Source organism: Triturus cristatus, chromosome 10 (genome assembly GCF_964204655.1).
Source record: "Triturus cristatus chromosome 10, aTriCri1.1, whole genome shotgun sequence".
NCBI classification, from domain to species: domain Eukaryota; kingdom Metazoa; phylum Chordata; class Amphibia; order Caudata; family Salamandridae; genus Triturus; species Triturus cristatus.
In genome coordinates, this window is record NC_140593.1 from 643,333,666 (window position 1) to 643,342,141 (window position 8,476).

The following is an 8,476-nucleotide window of genomic DNA, read 5'->3' on the forward strand; positions in this document are numbered from 1 at the left end:
GTAAAGTTGTACTTACTATGGTGATGCTGCACTGTATGGCAATGTGGTGGATGCCATTATATGCTACCAGTGTCCTGTGTTGTATGTTACTTTGATTTGTGTAAATCTTCAATAACAAGATACCTAGTCAAAAAATAAATGCCTATTAGTGCTAGAACTAAGCTCTTTGCCCATCCAGTTGATAGCAAAGACCACAACCAGGACCAATACCCAGAATCTATGAGTTTCTCAGCTCCACTGAAAATTTGAACCTCAAGCTTAATTTGTGCTACATCCCTTGCTATGTTTCCAATCTTTTTCAGGAAATGGAAGCAGGAAGAGTTCAGTAAAACACACAGTCCTCCTTGTTGCTAGGTCAGGGGGTAAAGCGACATTCTATGTTGAATAGTCACAGCAGCCACTGAATTAATTTCCACCTGCAACTCTTGAAATGCATCTTTTGTTGCATTGAATACAATGGCTAACGAGGGCCAATTCGAAGTCATATACACCATATCCAGGAAGAAATATACACATTAGCTCCCCAAATAGACCTTGTCTAATCTCCTAAGTAGGTGCATGTATATCTCTCGTATACCTATGAGCGGAACTCCCCAAAAGTAATGTCTCATGAGTTGCGACGTGCAGTACGACTGAAATGTTTGGTGTAAGATAAGTAATCGCACACATACATTCCCAATGGTCGGGAAGCACTTTGAAGGCTCTTGTGCCACAAATGGAATACATACCTCCCTGTAACTGTGTGTCCAAAGTAAGATATTTTTCAGGAGAGAGGTCTACTCCCTTGTGGAAAGTGTTTTGACATTTATCACACCATTTGTAATCAACCTATGTTGAATTTATAAGTTCACTCTATTCCCAAACACCAACACATCTTTTGCATAACTGCAGCCACAAACTCACCACCTCTGTCGCTATTTATGCTCTGGGGGACCCCGAACCTTGGTATGATGTCTTTCATCAAGCACCGCACAACTGTTGCTGCATCATTCTTCCTTGTTGGAAGTGCCTCCACCTGTTTTGAAAACTGATCCACACACACCAGCACACTAGCAAATATTTCAATGCATTTACTGGGGCATATAAGCAAAATCAATTTGCAAACTGGCAAAAGGGCCCTGTGGTACCGGTAAGTGATCATGTGTACCAGGGGACTGACCTTTACCAAGCTGGGCACAGACAATACATTGGCAGCAACATGTGCAATGAAAGCTAGCTCTCGTGCAAACCACTCTTTTCAAATCAAGTTTAGACCATGCACAAGTATTCAAACATAAAGGAACATGCTGTGTGAAGCCACAGGCCTCCGATTGCAGTGAACCCACATTCCCTCTTCATTTTGAACACATCCAGCATCAATCCACACTCCCTCGCCATCTGAAGTTGCAGACCATTGTGCTTCATTTTTTTTTTGGGGGAATTTAAATACTTTTTTTTTTTTTTTTAAAGCTTTATTTAGATTTGCAAAATCAAACGATACACAAATGATAGCTGTGCGTTCACCAATGATAAAGTATGGAGGTACATCATAACACTTCCAGCTCCCTGACAAGATGTGTAACTTATGGATGGCATCCGACATCAGAACCCACTTGATCGATCCCCCATCAATACTTGTCTAAATTGAAACAGATGAAACTGACATCAACAATCCACACCCAGGGCCCATAGCCACCCCATCTCTCCACGCATACCCCACTACCCCTGTGAAGTTCATGCCATCTACCCCCCCCCACAACAAACATCCCATGGACCATATCATCTCATTCATTCCTCGACGTCCCCACTCCTCCGATGCCCATATCGACTCGCCTACCCCACTCCCGTTGGAACTATACCGGAATGTGCGGGTGACGAGGGGGAACCGGGGAGGCCCGCAATGTATGTTTTGTAAGGGCCCCAGATGTCCCTAGGACGCGCCGCCGCGGGAAGGAGACTGGAGTAGAGTTCGCTATTCGTGCTGCAGAACGCCATGGCAGTGAGCCACGATTTGACCGTAGGAGCCCGTCTATCCCCCCAGCGCCTGGCGATTTCACGTTTGGCCAGAAGTAGACCCATAGCGGCCAACCTACGAACGTTCTTAGGGAAATTTGCTGTATAGCCCAACAACGCAACCTCCGGAGCGGGAACAAGTGTAAGCTCTAACATGTCTTCTAAGACCTTGTAAACTTGTGTCCAGAATGATTGCAGCCTTGGACAAGTCCAGGACAAGTTTGCGAAGTCTGCATGTGGTGCCGAGCACTTCCAGCAGAGGTGCGGTCGTGCAGGGTCAATGGAATGGAGTCTGTCTGGGGTCATGTACCAACGTCGTAGGAATTTATAGTGAAGGAGTTTGTGACGACTGTTCAGTGACACCGTAGCAGTAACCTTACAGCAGGCCGTCCACTGTTCATCCGTAATAGGCCTACCCAAGTCCGTCTCCCATTCCGCCCGCGCCCGGTCATCCGTACAAGTGAGCAAAACCGCACACGCCTTGTACAGCCTCGAGACTATGTGGGCCCCAGTATCCCTGTCAATAACGATGGTAAGGGGATCGAAGGAAGCAGGCTCAAGGGGGAAACCCTCAATTACCGCCCTGGCCGCGCAATAGAGTCGGCGAAGAACGAACCTATCCATGAAGGTAGCCTCGCTGAAACGCGCCTCTTCCGACGCCGAGAATATGTGCCCTCCCGGGTATAAATCTCCCATCTTGGTGAGGTTAAATTTGCTTAACGTTCGCTGCACAAGCGCCTCATCTGTGCCCGGCAGTAGCCCCGGGTTGCGAATAGGGAGCGAAGAGGAATATAGGCGAGGGTGAGCTAAATAGTTCAAAAGTTTCTTCCAGGCCCAGCTAGTAGTGGACACTGTTTGGATATCCACCGGGCTTCTGGGGATACCCTTGGGCAGAACGGCAGCCAACTGGCCTGGGAGAACAAAGTCTGCCTCAGGGCGCAGAAACGGGATCCTAGCGTCCAGGTGGTACCAGGCATAGGCATGTGCACACTGCGCAACCAGATAGTAGAGATACAGATCCGGTACGCCGAGGCCTCCCCTATCTAGTGGGAGTGTAAGAGTCTTCCAGCGAATCCGGGGGTGCTTCCCGCCCCAGACCAGTCGGATCAGGAGGGACCTTAAGGTGGAGAAGAAAGACCGAGTGAGGGGAACAGGGATATTGTTAAAAAGATACAAAAATTTGGGGAGCACTATCATTTTTATGATGGCTATTCTGGCCGACATGGAGAGCGGGAGGCGCAACCAACCCTCTACCTGCGTCTCCAACCGCGCCACCGCGCGTCCATAATTGAGGCGGATGATTTCGTCTGTGCTCAAATGGATCTGAATGCCCAAGTAGCGTACTGAATCCGAGCACCACTCCAATGGGAACTCGCACAGCCGACCATTGTGCTTCATTCACATCAGCTAACAACAATTGTCTCTTAATGTATTGAATTTTGAGTATGCTTTTAGCCATAAAAGGCACCATCTGTACTGACCGCAACATGCTCTGTCTTGCAGCTGTGTCAGTATTAGCTCCTGCATGGGCTTCACATTTTATTACCACTACCCTGTGGGGTAGTAATATTGCCTTTAACAAGTTCTTTACTAAAAAAAACTTTTGGATGGGAGGCCCTGCTGCTATAAGGCCACAAAACTGCCACAGTTGGCCATACTCATGAACAACTCCAAAGGCATAACTGAAGTCAGTGTAAATGTAAACAGTCTTCCCTTCAGCTAGGATGCATGCTCCTGTTACAGCGTACAGCTCAGCTTGCTGTGTAGAACTGCCAGGTGGCAGAGCTGCACTCTCAACTAAGAAATCAACTGTTGTAATAGCATACCCTTCCGTGTAGTCAGTGCCAATTAGTCTGCAGGAGGAATCATAAGTGTACAACTCACAGTCTGCCTTTTCTAATGGTGTCTGCTGTAAATCTGGCCTGGGTGTGGTGCACGTTTCTAGAACCTCAACATAATCACATTCAGGGGATCTCATCAGAATCGCAAAATTAACAGGTGGGCATCTTTAAATGGCGATATTAGTGTTAGACAACAAGGTGACTTAATAACCTGTGCGCCTAGCAGCCGAAAATGATGTGCTGCTGCAGATGATAATAACAAAAGCAAAAACAACAATTGATGGACAGAATGCAGAACAATGTCAGGCATTCACCCCAGTACATAGGTCTGGGACTAAATCCATAGTTTTTTTGCTCCCAATCACATTCCAGTTGGAACCCAGCCATATGGAAATCAGTCTTGACCCTCTGCCCAAGGGGAACAGTCCAGCCCGAACTGCCAGGCCCGGTCCTCCCTGGACTGGAAAAAAATATCCTAGGACCGGTTTTGGGGTTTCACCCCTCATCAGCCAGGATAGCTTGACTCCAGTCACATGGAGAGCACGGGACCCACGTCTGGGCATACTCGTCCCACTAGGGGTGACAAATGCAAAAACAATTGATGAACAAAATGCAAACCAACGTCATACATTCACCCCAGTACAGAGATCTGGGCCTAAATCCATTGTTTTTTTGCTCCCCATGCCATTCCAGTTTGAACCCAGCCATATGCAAATCAGTCTTGACCCTGGGCCCAATGGGAACAGCCCAACCCACATTGTCAGGCTAGGTCCTCCCTGGACTGCAAACAAGCATTCTAGGACCAGTTTCTGTACTTCACCCCTCATCAGCCAGGATAGCTTGACTCCAGTGGCATGGAGAGCACGGAACCCACGTCTGGGCATACCCGTCCCACTCGGGGTGACACATGCAAAAACAATTGATGGGCAGAATGCAGAAGAATGTCATACATTAACCCCAGTACAGAGATCCGGGCCTAAATCCATCGTTTTTTTGCTCCGCATGCTATTCCAGTTTGAACCCAGCCATATGCAAATCAGTCTTGACCCTGCACCCAATGGGAACAGTCCAACCCGAACTGCCAGGCCAGGTCCTCCCTGGCCCGGAAACAAGCATCCTAGTCTTCTTGTGTTTGCTTTGTTCGCCCTAAGTTGGCAGGGTATGCCCAGACGTGGGTCCCTTGCTCACTTTGTCACTGGATTCAAGCTAGCTCGGCTGATGAGGGGTGTTACTCCAAAACCGGTCCCAGGATGCTTACTTCCGGTCCAGTGAAGGCATGGCTTGGCAGTTCGGGTTGAACTCTTCCCATGAGTCACAAGGTCAAGACTGATTTGCATACAGCTGTGTCTGAACTGGGGTGGTGAAGTGCGCTAAAGAAGGATAATGGATTCAACCCAGATCTGTGACTGGGGGTGAGTGTTTGAAAAGTTTCAGTACTCCGTCCATCATCTCCTTGTGTTTACTTTGTTTACCCTAAGTTGGCAGGGTATGCCCAGACAAGGGTCCCTTGCTCACTGTGCCAGTGGAGTCGAGCTAGCCTGGCTGATGAGGGGTGTTACTGCGAAACCGGTCCCAGGATGCTTGTTTCTGGTCCAGTTAAGGCATGGCTTGGCAGTTCGGGCTGGACTGTTCTCATGAGGCACAGGGTCAAGACTGATTTGCATATAGCTGTGTCTGAACTGGGGTGGCGAAGTGAGCTAAAGAATGATGATGGATTCAACCCAGATCTGTGACTGGGGGTGAGTGTTTGAAAAGTTTCAGCACTTCGTCCATCATCTCCTTTTGTTTGCTTTGTTCACCCTAAGTTGGCAGGGTATGCCCAGACGTGGGTCCCTTGCTCACTTTGCCACTGGATTCAAGCTAGTCTGGCTGATGAGGGGTGTTACTCCAAAACCGGTCCCAGGATGCTTGTTTCCGGTCTAGTGAAGACTTGGCTTGGCAGTTCAGGCTAGACTGTTCCCTTGAGGCACAGGGTCAAGACTGATTTGCATGTATCTGTGTCTGAACTGGGGTGGCAAAGTGAGCTAAAGAATGATGATGGACTCAACCCAGATCTATGACTGGGTGTGAGTGTTTGAAAAGTTTCAGCACTCTGTCCATCATCTCCTTCTGTTTGCTACAGATGACAATAACACTTGTACAGAATGTGGCAAATAAACAATACAAGAGTAGTCCAACACAATGGGAGCCATCCTCTCTTCTATCACAGCTGATGCAACCACGGCTCTCAAACAAGCCGGATGCCCAGTCACTGCTGAAGGCAAAATCACAGAGTATTATGACACAGGTCTTTTTCCAGAACCATGTTGCTGTGTAAGCACACTATTTGCAATGCACTTTTGTTGCGACACAGAGAAGGAAGGGAAATTTGTAATCTGGCAGCCCCAATGCTGGTGTAGTGCACAATGTCTCTTTCAGTTTCTTGAAATAGTGTGCAAGTTCATTAGTCCATACAATGTTGTTGGGTGCATCTTTTAGTGTAAATTGTCTCAGGATGTCATCATAGGATCTGTACTCGGGGATCCACTGGTGGCAGTGGTTCATCATTCCCAGGAAGGACAGTATTCCTTTTTTGGTGAAGGGGGGCTGCATGTTCTTAATCAATTTTCTGACACGTGATCTGCAGTGTGTACCTTTGGACACCCCATAACCCAGGTAAGTCACCTCTTTTTGGCAGCACTGAAAGATTGACAATGAGGCTTTGTGTCCTCTCTCCTAGAGGTGGTTTTCAGGGCCATAGTGTCTTTTTCATAGGCCTCAAGTGATGGAGATGCCACAAGGAGGTCAACAGCACATTACAAGATGGTGTTACAACCTTCCAGATGTAGGCTGTCCAGGTCTCTTTTTTACTGCTTGTGCATAGACCGTAGGACTCTCAGTGAAGCCTTTGTACAGTTGTGTATTGTGTATAAGTATACTGTGTATCTTATCGGATAAAGGCAAAGAGGAACTGGCACCCTTCATCAATTCAGATTGAGAAGAGGCAGAGGACAGATCTATGATAGCGATATACGCTGCCGCTAAGGGTATAGAAGATAATATCGTATTGGTGTCAGGCATAACAGGTGTAAAGGGAACTAAAATGTCGTTTATCAGGCGTAAATCCTGCATGAACCTATATTGTCCTGTATTGCCCTCAGGCAGCGGAATAATAGTACTAGGGGCTAGTTGTCTTTTTTATGATACCCTGTTCTAACAGGCTCAATGAACAAGTTACTTACCTTCAATAACACCTTATCTTGTAGAGACTATATGTAGCTGCAGATTCCTTACCTTAGAATTTCCCTAGGTGTCAAAGTGGATCCGTAAGATTTTTCCTGAGCAGTACCCCTGCGATCGGCTCCTCGTACATCGTCAGCGTCATCTGCGCCGGAAGTGAAGTCGTGGTACCTAAATAGGAGACACCCAGGCAAGCTGACATCAATTTAATTCTCCCCGCGCCAGCCAGTGACGGTCTAGAGAAGAGCTACCTCTCTGTCACTTTTTGACAGGGCTTTTTTCAATGTTTTGTCCACTTCTTTTCAGGTTTACTGCCTGGTGTCTCAAGGATGTCTTTGTGCAAGGCAGGTTTTAAGCCCTGAGGCACCTGGCACCGGCCAATGCCAAAGACGGGCCAGCAACCCGTTGCCTTTGGTGTTAGGAGTGAGACCACAAATCTGTGGCTAGAAGAATCTATTAGATCACCGGTTTTATTCCCGCTTCTGCCTGAGGTGACAGTCTGTACTGACGCACATGAAGTAATTCTGCATTCTTTTTAAGTGCCACTTACTCAAAAACATTTTTAGTCATCTGTAAAACCATATTTCCTTTAAGATTGTAAGAAACTGCAGTCCTGTCATTTCTGAGCATGCACAAAGTCCAACACCATCCTTCACCATCTCCCAACACAGACACTTCCTAAAGGAAATGTAAAATCCTTAGTTCTTGGTAAGTCCTGAAGGCGTTTGACCATGAGGGCACAAATCTTTAGGGTAAATACCTGGCGCTACAGTTACAGACATGTGGTTCTGGAGCTGGTACTTAAAATAACCACTCTTCCTCTGTTTCTAGCTCAATGCTCACAGTACACCCTTCCTTGCCTAAATACAATGTGTCCTCTAGCATCTGCATTGTCCAGGACAGGTGTTTATCTGCCTTGTAGGCGTACCACTCAGGCACTGGCCCAGTGAAAAATGCTGCACTATAGTGTATGGGCCCTGGTACTAATGTCAACTGCAATAAGTATGTGAACAAATCAGTCTCAATGTCAGGGCTTTATTTAGACAATGCTTTAAACATATAATTATAGAAATCTCCCTATAAGGGAGTTCATTGGTATCATGTTGGGGAGAGACAAGACATGGGGTGCAATTTATTTTTTGATATTCAACTATATTGATTTTTAGAAAACAAAGAAAAGTTAGTACTGACAGCACAGTATGCAGGTTTGCACGTAGGACATAATGTGGGCATCGGTTGTGAAATAATACACTAAGCACAATGATCAAGCTCTTTACAAGGTGAAAAGGAAGCAGTTTGTCGAAGGCAAAAGTCCATCCTCGCGGACCCCGCTAACCCATTTCATCTGTCCACTTACCCCACACTCTTGGCTGGGCAACCCCTGGCCTCTAATAAGGGTATCTATTGGGTCTTGCACCAGTCCA